Source organism: Lactuca sativa, chromosome 2 (assembly GCF_002870075.4).
Source record: "Lactuca sativa cultivar Salinas chromosome 2, Lsat_Salinas_v11, whole genome shotgun sequence".
In the NCBI taxonomy this organism is placed as follows: domain Eukaryota; kingdom Viridiplantae; phylum Streptophyta; class Magnoliopsida; order Asterales; family Asteraceae; genus Lactuca; species Lactuca sativa.
In genome coordinates this window covers 220,260,599-220,278,181 of record NC_056624.2, presented here as the reverse complement: position 1 = coordinate 220,278,181, position 17,583 = coordinate 220,260,599, and positions in this window count along the sequence as shown.

Sequence of the window (17,583 nt, the reverse complement as noted above, 5' to 3'; positions counted from 1 at the left end):
TTAGTGATTATTATTATTGATAAAATAGTAAGTATATTGCCTATATTTGTAAAAAATAAAATATGACATATTTACACTCCAACATATTACCAATATTGAAACTAATTCATTCTCATCAGAAGTATTTCTATTTTTCTCTTTTGGGTCGACCTTTTTTTTTCAGTTTACAATGTAAGTATAATTAATAAAATATTATTTACAAAATTGAAACATTAAACGCGAAGTAAAACCTTTTGTTATGAAATATATAATAAATCTACTGTCGCAAGAAACATCAATAAAGGCAAAAAATTCCCGAAAATATACGCAAAATGTTATATAGTAAGAAATAATTTAGCTTGCAGTTCTTTTAAACATCAAATTTGATGTGAACTAATAGTATAAGACCATTTTTTGGTGTTTTACCATTCACAACACCAAATTTTGCGTTAATGCCTTTGCATTTTTATAATTTAATGTTTCAACTTTTGATGTTATATACTTTTAATACATTATTTATATAGTAATATTTTATAGATTTATAATAGGGTGTTACTATACGCATTTCCTATACTCATGTAAATCATTGGGGGTACATCACATGGGTGATATATTAAGCATTTGGGGGGGGGGGGGGGGGGGGGGGAGGGGGGGTTGTCGTGAAGAAAAGAAACAACATATGCATAAGAGAAGCAACATCAATGCAAATCCTCATCATTGATTCGTGTTCCAGACACTGTCAACTACGAACCAATCCAATTACGTCATCAAAACTGTTGTTGTAAAAAAAAGCGTCAGAAAGGAATAACATATTATTAGAAAATTATGCATGTTGATAAAAATTGAAGGTTTAAATTATAAATTATATTATATATAATATACGCATAAGTATTAAAATGTGTCAAGTGAATATAGAACTTTAAAATGTAGTAAATAACCTACAGAAAACTAGAAGTCAAAGCTTTGATCAGTTTTTGTAATTTTAGTTTTTCTAGTAACAGTGCATTCCTGTCCTTTACGTGAAACCTTTAGCGTTCAATGCATTCGATACCCGTTTGGAGGAAAAGGTTATTTGTAATGATGAAACTTGAAACCGCCATAATACAAAAATGCAAATTTAAAATTGAACCATGCAATTACAGAGTAAGGAGTGGGATAATAAAAAAAATTATCACCTTTTATTGTACTATTCAACAAAGTGACAACTTTTTGACTAACAACAAAAAATGACCGACAATTTTGAAATGATTTGCTTGAGAAATTACCCTTTACTAACAAAAGAAGTTATGTTATTTACTAACTTACCAATTTATGCAATCAATAAGTTAATTTCAGACCAATTTATTCAACCAACTTGGTAAAAAAGAGTAAATTTCGAGCACAATACTAGTAGACCTTTAATATTATAAAATTGCTAGTTTTAGAATCAAAGATAATACCTTAATTGCCAATTCCTTCACGCCCTATACTAAAATGTCAAATACTTGATCTTTTTTATGAAGTATTTGTCACTAAGATCCTTGGAGCAAGGTTGGTAAGGATCACGGTCAAAGCGGACTTGCGATTTTACCGGTCAACAAGGATGACATATAGGATGGGCTTGTTCACCGAGTTGTCGAGCACAACCTTGGAGCCTTCAAGATTAGGGTAAGAGTTAGCTTCTCTTAACGTTAGTTAGATGCAATGTTTAGGCTATCATATCATCGTTGGATCAGGTATGTGAGTCTTGATCAACATGGGTAATGCTTAAGCACCTTAACTCCAAGTTAGGGCATCCTTTTCAGCCCCCAACCTCTCCATTTTGAAACCCTATCCCCTTTGAGTATTCTTGGTGTTCTTGGCCATTTAAAGGTTTATTTCTCATATTTTGGTGTGGAACTTGAAGACCAAGTTCTTGGAAGTGTTTTGGTTAAGAGCTCAAGTGTAGATCTAGCAAATGGACTTCATTTCTTATCCATTGTGAATAAAAATCTTCCATATTGATCTTTATTTTTCTACATCTTGTAGTTTGAGCATATTTGTCCATTTTGGTCGAGATGAGCTTGTGCTTTGGAGTTGAGTGAAATCCATCACCTATTGAGCCTATTTTGTCACTTAATAATCTTGTTGGACTAGGAAAGTTTGCATCTTGATCTTGATCTTGTTCTTGAAGCTATGCATGCTTTAAGAAGGTTTTATGCTATTAAGGACTTAGGTTCGTAAATCTAGATATGGGATGGAGTCCTAATTGATAAAGTTCGTTATCCATTAATTCCATAAAAAGAATTAGATATGAAATTATGGGCCTTGATCTTAAGGAATTAAGCACTAAATGGAGATTTTAGCATTCTGCCAGAAGCCACGATGTGGCCTAGGGGTTTGCTACGATGTAGCGGTGATCGGAGTCGCGACTGTTTCACCTTTTCTTTCTCACAAGGTGACACATAGAGTGCCACGATGTGGCGTTGACTTTGAATTCTGTTGACCGTTGACTTTGTGAACCTTTGACCGTTGAATTTAGCTAGTTTGACTTGGGGTCAAACTTGGAGGATTTGGGTAGCTGATTGAGGATTTATCTGTCTTGGTATCAGTCGGTTTAACCGATTGGTTAGTGCAAAGAGTTAGAATGGTGTTGTGCTTCTTCGGTTCCGTGATTCATGTGAGTTTCTCACTATGCCATGTATCTCGTTATATGTCCTTTACATGTTAGAATAGGGTTACTTTTAGAAGTAAAGTATGTTAGTGGCTAGGATAACTCATTTCGTATGTATGTGTAGTTTAGGAAACTTGGTGTCATGGTATGCTATAATGATAGGGTCTTTCATGTTGGTCGTATGGTACTATTAGGAGATATGTTTGGTTAGGGTAACTGGGATACACCAGTTATCAGACTATGTATGATTGGCCAGCGAAGGACTTAATGTGAAGTGGTCAACAACAGGGTAACTATGGAAGGCTAGTTGCTAATTGTGAAGTGCATTTACCACTAAAATGTAATTAAATTAACACCCTTGCTTTTACTTGAAGAAGTCAAAAATAAAATGAAGTGACAGACTCATAATTCGCAAAGGCAACAACAATTCCCTATCTGTTACGCACCTTGAGTGTGTTAAGTAGAGGGTACCTATAATTAAAATTCATAATACATGTCATTATCATAAATTACAAATGAACAAAATTAAAAAAACCCAATATTTGGCAATACTTACTGGGAAAGAACAAGTTATAGGTCATCCTCCATGTAATTAATTGGGACCTAACTTTGTAATAAACAAAGTCTAGCATGCTCCATGAACTATATTTTTTGCCTACTCATGTAACTCACAATCAACCAGCACATCAATCATGTACATGAAGCATATGAAACTTTAAAGAACACTTAAAGTTTACATTGTATGCACCTAAAATATTGCGAGGATCCGTAGTCATTTCCTCGTCACTTTTCCTCGATAAAAGAAGAAACATGGGTGAGTCATTGTTTGTTTTATTTTAACTTTTGAAAATTTATGGAATTGAAATGATTGGGAATATAATTAATAATCAAAACTAAACTTGTATGCATATATGTTATAACCATTTAATTGGGCATAACTATTTTTGTAAATTTTTTAACAAACAACCAATTTTGTAAATTTTTAACAAATCAACATATATGTTTGCAAGTACATATGTAACGAATCAAAAATTACAACAAATTTAAACTTTTAAAAACAACCCATAGTCATAAAATATGTACAAAATCAGTGTTTCCAAATTGTTTATTAATATCAGCATATCCCAAAATCGTAAAGCCGTAAAACAGTGGATGTGTACGGTCATGCCTTCTCCTTCCGGTGATCATCTGAAGTACCTAAAACAATAAACTAAAACACTAACCTAAAGCTTAGTGAGTTGCCCCAAAGTACCACCACATAAAACATATCAAACAAGCAGGTAACGGGTCCACAACCTTCCTGGTTGGATTACCCCTGACCCATAACCTTACAACTAGAATGCCTCGGCCCACAACCTTGCGGATGGAATGCGCAATACGTAACAGGTCCACAACTTTCCAAGTTGGATTATCCCTGGCCCACAACCTTCCGGTTGGAATGCTCCTGCCCACAACCTTTCGGTTGGAATGCTCTGGTCTGTTGACTTACATCACAAAGCAGTACAATCGCAACCCCACCATACCATTTTGATATGAACATAACAAATAACATATATCCAACAACAAATAATCATATAACCAATTAATAGACTAGCAGGAAGATATACATATCACTATTGTATAACAACATACTAGATACCAGGATACATAACTAAAGGGGCTGACATTGGCACCTTCGACCTATAAGAGCATTGAGGAAACTCACCACTCAATCTGGATAATAGCATATAAGGTCCCGACTCCGAGTCTCAGCTCTAACCATCACCTATCCAACAAATGACTAATTCTATAACACAATCCAAAATACCCTTAAGTTAAACTTGGTCAAAGTCAAAGTCAAAGTCAACACCCTTTCGAGCCAACCCGACTGAGTCGACCCAACCGAGTATGCTAGGCGTACTCCTCTATACATGGGGCGTAATTGGTGCTTGACCAACTTACAGGGCGTTGACTGCATACGCACATCATACCATCTGATATACACAACATACACACCATGTTCAGCCCTTTTTCCAGTAAGGGCTTAAAAATCCACATTTTCATGTCCAATGTCTGATCCAAGGTCAAATACAATCATGAGTCATAAAGCTTCCAACTTTATGACTTTTCATGTCCATTAAGTGCTTAAAACACAAACCCTCAACATCTTTGTAACGCCCACAGATTCGGGCTAGTTAATTTAGAGGCAATAGGGGTCGAAAAACAACTTTTCGACAAAAGATTGTTTAGAATAAATAATCTTAACCAAGTTATAGAATATGTCACAAGGTTTCCATACATATAAAGAACGCCGAAATCCGAGTTATAACGAAAAAGTTATGACCCGTCGAAGTTTCGCGACGGAACCGACACGGCATCGAGAAGCGTAAATAGTGAATTTACGATAGATCAAGATTTATCCTTAGAAATCTAAACGAAATTCTTAGATTATGTTAAACTAAGAGCGTCGATAAAAAGAACACCCAAATCTGACTTCGTATGAGGAAGTTATGATTTTTCGAAGTTTCGGATTACTAGTGTACAACCCGAAATTCAAATAATTGACAGAGCGGTTTTAACTGACACGACCTAAACGAGAATTGAAGATCTCGTTAAGAGTAGCATAACGAGAAAAATATGGGTGAAAACGGACATCGGATGAAGAAGTTATGAGAATTTAACGGACCAATCCTGTCCCGGCCTGTTAATAATATAACTTTTAAAATAAAGCCAAAATTAGCCAACAGAATCTAAACGAAAGTTGTGGAGTACGTTCCCACCTCCACGTGGATATAAAGAACGTCGAAAACGGAGCTCGTATGCGAAAGTTATGATTTTTAGAAGTCGGAGTATGAATTTGCGAAGGCTGATAAGAACTTGATGACGTGGCGCATTCTGGGCCACCCATCGCTGATGAACAAACGCGCTTTGGATCATGCCACGTAACCCTCGCTATTACTCCCTGCGTCCGAGGTTGGTACGCCCAGCGTACCTTCGCTTCTTATCCATCCGATGCAAGTGCGAGCCAGCTGGTGCGAAGCTGGCATGCTTATCCGAGCTACGCCCTGCGTAGCGCTGCTGAACGCCCAACGTTCATCCGAGGAGTTGCACTTATAAAAGGGTTGCGAAGGCTGCCGAGGAAATCACACCAAAAATCATTCTTTCTCTCTCTAACCCTTTTTAACCCCTCAAAACCCTAGGAAACCCCCTAGCACCCTAAGGAAGTCCCGAGGCTCCCGGAGTCCCGAGAAAAAGGGGTCTTTCGGTTTCGGAAACGCTGCTCCGAGCAAAGCCCGGTTTTCTTTTAAAATCCGCTGTAAGTGAGCTACGCTTACACAATTTTTAATATAACTTCCAAATAATTATAGTAATGTTATTAGGTCCTTAAAATAATTATTTGGGCTATTATTATGAGCTATATTGAGTGTTATTTAACGCTTATATAATAATAATAGTCAGACTATTAATTTGTCGCGGTTATCGTTAGACTAAACCCTAGTGGTATTGATACTAGGTTTTATTGAAGGAAAATTGTTTTGAGAGTATCGAAGCGCTGTCCGAGTGCTGAGTCACCACCTTTCAGGTGAGCGCATAGTTACTTTCAGCTTACACATAGATATGAAGTATTTTATATAAATTACTTGCCTCTCGGGAGGCACACCCGACAATTCCTCGGGAAAAACATCCGGGAACTCACACACTATCGGAACCTCATCAATTGAACTTGGCCTCCCAGCGGCCACTCGTGTGTCCATCACATAGGCTACGAACCCGCTGCAGCCCTGCTGCAAACTCTGTCTCGCTCTGGCAGCCGAACAAAACGCTGACCCACATCGGGTACCCGCACTGTACACCGTAAGTACTCCCCCACTAGGGTCTCGTATCGTCACCAACTGACGCTCGCAGTCTATAACAGCTCCAAATCGGCTCTACCAATCCATGCCCACTACGACACATACGTCCCCCATCGCAATTGGGACCAAATCTATCGGGAACTCCACACCGAAGATGTCAAGTATACATCCTCGAATCACATCCGTAGCATACACCGCTCGCTCGTCAGCTATAGAAACTCGCAGAGCTCGAATCAACGCCTCTCGTCGGATAGTGATGTGCTGACTAAACCTGAGTAGCGCGCACAGCGGCAGGGGCAGATCCCTGCTGTGCTCCCTGTGCTGTCCCCCACAGCTGTGGACACTCGGCCTTCCGATGGCCCGTCTGGTTACAATGGAAGCAAACCATGAATCCCTTGGGACAGTTCTTGGCTATATGCCCCTCCTTGCCACATTTGTAGCAAGCACCAGATCGACAAACTCCATCGTGTGAATCGGCGGGCTTTGCCCGCTTGGCTGCCGGCTGAGACTGTGCCGGCCGCCTGTCCATCCCCTGAGACTCGGCCTCCTTCCTGGCCTAAGTCTCCAACTCAATCTCCCTCTTCCGGGCATTTGCTTGAAGCTCAGCAAATGTCCGGTAAGTTGAGTTCGATACGAACTCCCGAATATCCCTCCTCAGAATGCTCAAATATCGGCTCATGCATGCTTGCTCGGTAGACACCTGCTCAGGGCAGAACATCGCCCTCTCATGAAACTTCCTGGTAATCACAGTAACTGAATCAATATCCTGCTTGAGGGCCAAGAACTCCTGAGCCAACCGCTCCCTCTCCACAGGGGGAACATACTCGTCTCTGAACATGGTGGTGAACCTCTCCCAGGTCACCTCAGAAATCTCTGCAAGAGTGAAGCTCGCCGTCACGAACTTCCACTAATCCTTCGCTCCCAAGCGAAGTTGGTTCAGCGCGAACCGTACCCTCAGATGCTCCGGACAAGAACACGTGTAGAAGCATCCCTCGATATCAGAAATCCATCTCATCGTAGCGATCGGATCCTGCGTCCCATCAAACTCTGGTGGCTTCGTGTTGCTGAACTCCCGAAACAACAACGAGTCACCTCCCTGAGGCCTGGCAGCAGCAACGACGGCAGTAGCTGCAGCAGCCGTAGCCTCAGTCACTGCTGCGTACCGCTCATCGAAGGTCTCAATCAATGCGGTCTTGATAGACCCAAACATCTCTGGAATCTCAGCTTGGATGGCTGCATCCACCTCCTCATGAATCAGCCTGCGGATCTCCTCCTCGCTAACACCCCTACTCTCAGGTGTGTGGCGTGTCTCAACCATGTTGTCTCTTTGAAATACAACATAAAATATCAGAGACCCGCTCGAGCATACTCGCACTCGATAACACATCCCTACTTGTTCCCTAGTACCCTAAAGATTCTTACTTGGACCGCGCACTGATACGGTGTCTTCGGTAGTACGGGCCCTTATACTACCGCCTACACCGCATTAGTATTCACCCTAAGTCCTCCTCCTTGGATCCCAGATCACAAGTACTCTACACCTCGCTATCATAGACTACCCTTCGGTAGATCTCTCATAAGCTCCTCACTACTATCTACTCACTCTCAAGCAACATAAATCTTCCTAGGCTAAGGCATCACAAATCAGTCCACTCTAGTCCTAATATGAATACCTAGCCTAGTCTAGCATGCATATCATATCATAACATATCTCATAACACATAATGTAAGGGTATTTTGGGAAATCACCGTTCGGGCGCTGACTGATCGTACACACTACTCTGTTCTACCTTTTTCCGAAATCCTTTACTCTCTTAGGAAAATTGTTTATTTATGAAAAACTTTCTCAAATCCTCAGTTTGAGTTCGGATACATCCGAAGTTGCACCCGAATCCCTCAAACCAAGGCTCTGATACCAACTTGTAACGACGGAAATTTCAAAACAATTTTTCACATTTTAAAAACACACTTTCATTCATAATTTTTATAAAAATGTCATTGTATCACATAACAACTCATAACATCACATCCCAAGATCATAATATGTAAAACTCCTCATGTGTGTGTACCGATTAAGCTGGCGCCTTCCCGCGATCCTCACTGGTACCTGAAACACATCACACAACACTGGAAGCATAAATGCTTAGTGAGTTCCCCAAAATACCACTTACAACACATACGCCTTTCCAGGCCATAACTATGTGGAACCTTCCGGTCCAAGTGTCTCAAGGGACTTCCGTCCCGAATCCCAGTAGACCTTCTAGTCCTACCCGTATCGACCTTTCGGTCTGTACCTCCTGACCTTCCGGTCCATGTCATCTTGACCTTCTGGTCCATATCATCTTGACCTTCCGGTCCTTATCATACATAGCATACATAACACATACACATCACATATCAACATATAGCATATATCTCATAGCATATAAGACCTTCCGGTCACACATATGTACCTTTCCAGGTAAAGTATAATGAGAAGACTCACCTTGGAATCTCGAATAGTCTCGCACTCGATCATACTGGTCTAGCCCCCGCCTAAACACATAACAATACTCTCAAATAAATAATGGCTCTCAAAGGCTAGATTAAATCCACTTTACAATTTCCACAGAAGGGTAAAAGACCATTTTACCCCTCCCTGACCCAAAAGTCCAAAGGTTGACCAAAACCCTAAAAGTCAACGAAAGTCAACTGGAGGTAGTACGCGACGCGTACATTCTCTGTATGTGGGGCGTACGCCAGCGAACCACAATCCGGGCTTCAACCCCTTACGCTGCGCGTACTGAGAGTTACGCCCAACGTAAGTCCCAGTTCAGCCATTTCATAGATTTTGGTCTTAAACGGTTAAGACACTCCTTCAACTTCCAGATCTGACTCTCTTACAACCTCTTATTCCATAAAGTCGGAACCTTTAAGCCTTTGCATGGCTGTAAAGGTCCCTACACCTTCAAACCTCTTTCCTTTTTCCCTCCAAAGGTCTAGATCTCATGAATGGCTCCATATTTACATCCAAGATTGCATTTTTATGAACATACAATACTTATAGTCCTGAAATATGATAGATCTAGGCCAATGGAGACCATTTGCTCATAAAGTCTCCATCGTGGGACCAAAAACCCTAGAAATTGGTCCAAGAAGCACACAACACAAATAACAAGGCAAGATTTGATTTTTTTACCTCAGGAAGAAGCTCCAACCTCTGAAAAGCTCAGATCTATTCTTTCCCACAAGCTTCTAGCCTACAAAATAGCCTCTTCTTCTCTTCCACCACCTTGAAATGACACTTAGAAGCTTAGAATACCAATACTCTAGCTAGAAACGAAGGAGGGCACCCTCTTTGGAATGGAGGCTGAGGTCAAGGACATAACATTCCTTTTATAGTGCACAAGCCCCAAATTAGGGTTTTCATCTGGGCTTACTACGCCCAGCGTAACCCTGGGTACGCCCAGCGTACCCAGGCGAGTCCGCATCCAAAATAAGCGTGCGAGTACGCGCAGTGTACTCCTCAGTACGCCCAGTGTACTCACAAGCCTAACATTTACTTAAAGGACTTAACTTGACAACTTGGGAAAAGGAGAAGGGTTAAATAGCTTTACCTGAATTTCGGGATGTTACACACCAAAGATGTTTTGGGCCACATATCTAGATGATAGTTAGCTTTAATTTACGTTATAGGCCTCCTTGTCTATTTTATTGTGAAATCTATCCAAGCGTCGTATTGTCAGTCCAAATGAGGTTTTCTAAGTCCAAATGAATCCACATTGTCTAGACCATTAGCCTTAGTCCTTTATGCCTACCAACACGTTGAATACAAAATTTAGAAAATTCAGCTTTAGTGCTTTACACGTATTTTGTTTGCCCTTTATCACTAACTCATATCACTTCCCAAAAGATTGTCACAACTTTCCTTTTCTAAAAGCAAAAAATGAAAGAAAGTAAGAAATACTAAATAAACTTGAAAAAAAAATCAGTCTTCGAAACATATCATCTTAAGAAATCCTACAAGCACGGGCTTGTTTAAAAATAGTTTTTTGGGGATGATTGAAAATCAACATTATTATCACAGAGAATAGAAGAGTCAGAAAATTAAAACTGTCATTCAGCAATTGATGTTATCCCCATTTGTGATTTGTCCTTTTCCTTTCCCGCAAAGGAGACATGCACTCCATTAAAATTTTGAATGTCATGCAGATGAGAGATGTCTCCCATCATGTGCCTGGAACAACCACTATCAACATACCGAAGTCTGATGATATTCCTCCATAGCTGCTCTGGCACAAAGTGCGAGATTAATTGGTTTTAGGAACCCAGTCCATTTTGAAACTGGGTTGAGCTTTCCCATCTACACATTATACACATTCCCAAGTCATATCGGGTTTATCAAGCACAGAAAATGAAGATATGTTAGAATTTTTAGGTGATTTGGGAGTGGAAACTTTTGGTACCCATCTGTAGTCAGGTTTAACCATTTTCTTGTTTAAACGAATGGATGCTTCAACACTTGTTTTGGAGCTTGAGACTGATTGTCGGGATGACTTTGACCTTACCCATCTTGGTTTGACTGAACTATATCTCAAATCAGATCTCTTTTCGGACGTGACTTTTTTGTTCTTGAGAGTCTGATTTTTGGTCTTGGCATTATTCTAGTCACCATAACGTGATCTCAAGGAGTGTCTATTGAACGATCTTCCTCGAGATATATTCTGCCTACCGTGGGCACGATTTCGACAATTTCTAGCAATGTGACTAGGAATTCCATAGTTAAAGCGGCTTGTCTTTTGAAAGGAATATGTTCAGAATTTGGTCCTTGTCCAATTGAATTTCCACAAGTACAAGCACATTGTTTCACCACTTTTTGTGACCTAAGATTGTTAGCAGTGTTATCACAAGCCTTAGAAGCAACAAAAAATAAAGTGTTAGTTTTTGAAGAGCCTTCATTAAAAATAGTATTATCTTTGTTTTTCTCGCACCCGTCTTGCACTGTTACTTTCTCTGCACATGAAGTAGAAACATTAGTATCGTTCACCTCAATATTCTTAGTGTTGCTAGATCGTTCAGTCTTAACTGAAACAGTGATAGTAGACTAACCATGTTGAACGTATTTTTCTGTCTCTATGGTTTCAGAAGCCGGAGTATAGTTATCATTGAAAGGAGGTGATACACTGTGATACCCTAGACCCTCACCATGCTTGTCTTTCCACTTTAATTGTTTTTCTATCATTGACTCAACAATCTCACTTGACACATTGAATTTCTTAAAATTATAGTCAACATCCTTAAATTTAGCCTTTAATGCATCAAGCTCGACAGTTAAGTTTCCAATTTTCTCTTTGGAAAAACGACAGTGAACACTTTTGGTGCTATATTCTTCTTTAATCTTGTTTAAATCTTTAGTTTGTGCTTATAGTTTTTCTTTATGCGATTTATTTACTTTCTTAATTTCATTTAAGGCCGAAAACCTTTCTAACTAATAATTCATTTTGTTCACGGTATTTATTTATTTTACCTTCATAGGACCGAGAGCAAGAAGCTTCGCTAACCACCTTGGTACTGTTGTAAGAACTCATTATTTACAAACAAAAATGGAATTTGATTGTGTAATTTGATTTTGACCGAAAACCAAGATAAATACCCTTTGACCGAAAACCTTGAAAGTCAACCAGTTTGACCGAAATCCCTGAAAGTCAACTGTTTGACCGAAAACTATATATATCCTGGCCGAGAACTCTTCCCAACCGAGAACTCTATATGTTGTTACCGAGAACTCTATTCAGCCGCCGAGAACACGAAAACCTAACTGAAATCAAGGTGTTGATCGTGTTTCCTTATCCAATGAATTCCAAATTTGGTAAATTACCAAAAACGATCTCTAACGCAATATCCTCCGTAATAAGTGAAGAACACTAAGAAAATGACGAACACGAAGAACAACAACACGATGAACATAATTTTTTTTCCCAACACAACCCAAAAACACCACAAATAAATTATTGTTTCGAAAGCAATTGATACCAAAACAACCTTAATTCGATTTTAAGGCTTTGATACCACTTATAAGTCCCTAAACTCGGATCTATCAAGGTATCAATGCAATAATTGATTTAATTTGGAATCTTAATCAAATAGTGATGCGAAACAATCAATTCAATATATCACGAACATGTTTCAATAACATGAATGCACACAATTCTATTGATAATTATCAAGTACATTCAATCATTCTTCAGCTATGAATCACCAGAATTCACCAAAAACGCATTAGCCTTAAAAGACTATACACAGACCATATATATACTAAACCGATAACCTAATGCCCATACATAATAAGCCCACTATGAACAACATAATATATTCAAAACAAAGCATAAACCACTAAATATAGCCCAACAAGACCTGGTGGCAGAACAAAACCTTAAACCAACCCTAGTGTCCTCTCCATAAACAACCATTTCTCCCCCACTTGGGGTTTGAACTACCACTCGCTGACCCTCGCAATCGATCATAACACCAAACCTGCTCAACCAATCCATCCCTACTATCACGCACACATCTCTCATGGGGATAAGGATCAATTCAATCGGATAAGGAACCCCAAAGATCTCTAAAACACAACCTTGATAAGCTCTGGATACAGAAAGCTCGTGTTTGTTGGCGATAGAAACCCACAAAGAACACTCGAACTCACTAAGGGGTATACCAAAATCCTTAGTAAAAGATCGAGACACCAAGGGCCGACTCGCTCCTGAGTCAAATAACATAAGAGTAGGAAAAGAGTTCACTGAGAACGTACCTTTCATGACGTCTGGCGCTGTTGTGGCCTCCTCAGTAGTGACCTGAAAAGTGCGACCTCAAACCCTTAGGGGCTCCGCCCTACCCCGGATCCCATCCATGATCCTCAGAGTAGCCGACGTTGGAGCCTGCGATGGTCTAGCAGCAAGCAAGGAATGTTGGGCCTTCATATGGCCCACTCGGTCACAGTGATAGCAAATCCTGGTGCTGGGTACTGGAGCCAACTGTCAGCAGTGCCTCGCAACGTAGTCATGCCTTCCACATTTGTGGCATTCAGAAGAAGATCTGCAAGCTCCATCATGAACCTTGCCGCACTTTCCACAAGTACGACGCCTCTGACTCCCAGATCTAACATTAGTATCCTTGAACCGCTTTGGTGCAGGTTGCGACTATGTCGGGGCCCACATTTGCTCCCTCACCTAGAGCTCCATCTCAATCTCACGCCGCCTCGCGGCCTCCTGCAACTCCATCAATGATCCATAATGTTGTGTGGACACAAATTGACGGATATCTGTCTTGAGCATGCTTAAGTACCGAGTCATCTGAGCTTACTCAAAAGCAGCAAACTCAGGGTAAAACACATCTCTCTTTGTAAACATCTTGGTGATCTCCTTCACTGATTCGATTCCCTGCCTTAAATCCAAGTACTCTAGAGCCAGCCTCCCCTGCTCCACTAATGGGACATACCTCGAGCAAAACATCTTAGAGAATTGCTCTCATGATACTGCAGCTCTCTGCTCTGGAGTGTAAGAACTAGTAATCAGTCTTCACCAATCCTTCGCTCCGGACCTAAGAAGGTTCAGAGCACACTTGACCCTCTGGTCAACTGGAAAAGAGCAAGTAAATAAAATTTCCTCAACATATGACAGCCACCTCATGGCTATGATAGGATCCTGAACCCCTTCAAACACCAGGGGCTTCGTGTTGTCGAAGTCTCGGTACTGAAAAGCCCTCCCAGTGCCAATCCTCATAGCAGCAACGACTGCGATGGAGGATTCAGCAACAATCTCTGAAAGTGCAGCATATTGGTTATCAAAGAAATCCATCATATCGGTCTTGATAGACCCAAACAACTTTGGTATTTGCACCCAGACAATAGAAACAACTTCCTCACAAATGATCTCCCTAACCCGATCCCCAGTCAATCCTGGCCCATCCTGGCCTCCTGGCCTGGCTCCTGATCCGAATCCTGTCTTAAATCGCCTCATGATCACCATACTGAAAATAAACCAGGGAGATATTAAACGAAACCCATATACTATCATAGGAATCATTTCCAACAAAATCCTAGGGGTTGTGACTTTTTTGCTACGCATACGGGTCTTGTGCTTCCAGTAGTACGAGCTTATACTACCTTCCACGCCTACCCGTATTTGTCTCATAAGATCATCACAACAAACCTAACTACACTCACCGAAATACACATACACTTTATTCTCACTTCCTAGGGAAAGGCTAGACATTCCTCGATTGATCGATTGACCACACATAACTCATCCATGAAACTTCCACTAACCCTGCAACACTCGTGTATGCTAATCATACATAACATTGGATCCTATAGACAGTTGAATAATTGATTATACCCTAAGCCCAAAACCAAACAAGGAACATGAAATTAGGATAAATAAAGCACTCTCGGACTATAAAATCTTAGTTGTGTACAATTTTGATGCATACACTAAGCAACTACAGTAATTATGCCAATTTCATATAAGGAGGAACCCTAGGCTAGCAGACATCATTTAATCAGACAATTCTATCATGCACTTCCTAAAAGGATCCTTAGCCTATCACTAGCATGCTGTTCTACATAACATAATAACTATTAAATGTGTCGTAACTTGGGGTATACTTACTGGCTCCGGATGATCGTACATATCACATCCTTCCTTGTTTATTTTTTAAAACAATTTTGAAAATCATTTTTAAAACATTTGTATTTCCTTAGTTTGACATTGGATTCACATGGGTGTTCCTCTAATTCGCTCAAACCAAGGCTCTGATACAAACTTGTAACGACTCAAAAATAAGAACAAATTTAAACTTTTAAAACCCATAGTCATAAAATGTTTACAAAATCATTGTTTACAACTTTTTTTTATCAATATCAGAGTATCCCAAAATAATAAAGCCATAAAACAGTGGATGTGTACGGTCACACCTTTGTATTCCCGCGATCATCAAAAGTACCTAAAACAGTAAACTAAAACTGTAAGCTAAAGCTTAGTGAGTTCTCCTAAAGTACCACCGCATAAAACATATAAAAAAAAGCAGGCAACGAGTCCACAACCTTCTTGGTTGGATTACCCTTGGCCCACAACCTTATGATTGGTATGCTCCAACCCACAATCTTGCGGTTGGAATGCCTAATACATAATAGGTTTACAACCTTCTGAGTTGGATTACCTAGGCCCACAACCTTCTGGTTGGAATGCCCTAGTCTGTTGACTTACAACATAAATAAGTACAGTCTTAACCCCACCATACCTTGTCGACATGCGCATAACAAATAACATATATCCAAAAACAAATAATCATATAACCTGTTAACAGACTAGCATGCAGATATACAGATCACTATTATATAACAACATCCTGGATTCCAGGATACATATCTAAAGGGGTTGGCATTGGTGCTTCGACCCATAAGAACAATGAGAAAACTTACCACTCAATCTGGACAATAGCTGATGAGGTCCCGACTCCGAGTCTCATCTCTAACCGTCACCTATCCAACCAAATGACCAATTCTCAAACACAATCCAAAATACCCAAAATACCCAAAATACCCTTATGTGAAACTTGGTCAACCTTAGTCAACATCAAAGTAAACACCCAACTGAGTCAACCCAGTCGAGCCAACCCAAACGAATCAACCCAGGCGAGTATGTTGGGCGTACTCTTATGTACGTGGGGCATACTCGGTGCTTGGCCAACTTACGGGGCGTGGACTGCGTACGTGCAACGTACCATTTGTTACACCCAGCGTACACATCCTGTTTAGCCCTTTTCCCATTAAGAGCTTAATACTCCACATTTTCACGTCTAAAGTCAGATGCAAGGTCAAAATACCATCACCAGTCAGAAAGTTTCCAACTTTATGACTCTGTATGTCCATTAAGTGCTTAAAACACAAACCCTCAACATCTTAATGTATTAAGACCTTCTATAACTTACATGGAGTGAAACTAACTCTCAAGACCACATTTTTTTGACTCTAAAGCCCTCTTAGGGTCTGAAGGGATGACTTATTGGGTCAAGAGCATGCCATGCTTAAGAACCACCATTTTTGGGACCAAAAAGTGCTTTAAAAAAACAAATGACTAGATCTACAAGATGGAGTAATCAAGATGCAACCATTTTACCTTCTGGAGCTTGCCAACAAGAAGGGAATCTCATATCCAAGGTGCTTCCCAAACTCCAAGCTCTTGCCACCACCCTCTTCTTCTTCAAGAACACTTCTAAACACTCCAATGACTCCCAAGGTGCACTCTTTCAATTAGGGTTTGGTTGGGGTAGATTCTCACTGAGGGATGTTGAATAAGAATTAGATGTGAGGCTATAATGAGGTTTAAATATGAGCCCCGCGTATGAGGTGTACGCGCAGCATACTAGGGTGCACCCTAGTATGCCCAACATACACAACATACGCTTAACGTACTACACAATGACTAAAGTTACCAAATTGCTACTATAGGCCATTATGAAAATCCTATTTCAATTCTATGGACCAAGATGCAATATTACTCAAACATAGGGTCAAAATTGGAAGTACCTTGACATCAGGATGTTACAACATGGATCATGATGAGTTTCTAGCTTAATTTAGCAGTAGTATAGGATTTCATAATTGAGGTATACTGATAAGTGGTATTCAATATTTCAATAATATAGTGTGATACAATAATATATAATTCATCCTTTGGCTTTTTAGGAGTGGAGGTTGTTATGGTCCAAATACTCAAGCTTTTTATCCATAGTATGAAGATGTTAACTATGAATGTCCTTTTCTGTTTCAGCTTCCAAGATTTTTGAAAAGCAACTAGACCAGATTCCTTAAGTGGTTGCTACGAATTTTATACATACCATTTGGTTTGATAAATTTATCATTTGCTTCTGAAGAATTCCAATATGAATTTCAAGGGTTCAAATAATGTAAATGTCTTTGTTGGATAAAATTCTGAGAGGGATTAGACTTCTTGAACTGAAAAACAGACATTTAATAAAAAAACAGATAAAGAGGCTCACATATCACTGATATTCTAGAGCTCAGGTAACACACACTACAGAAAATGCTCAAATTACATCTCTACGAACTATAGTTAAGGATTTTAGCAATCACCACCA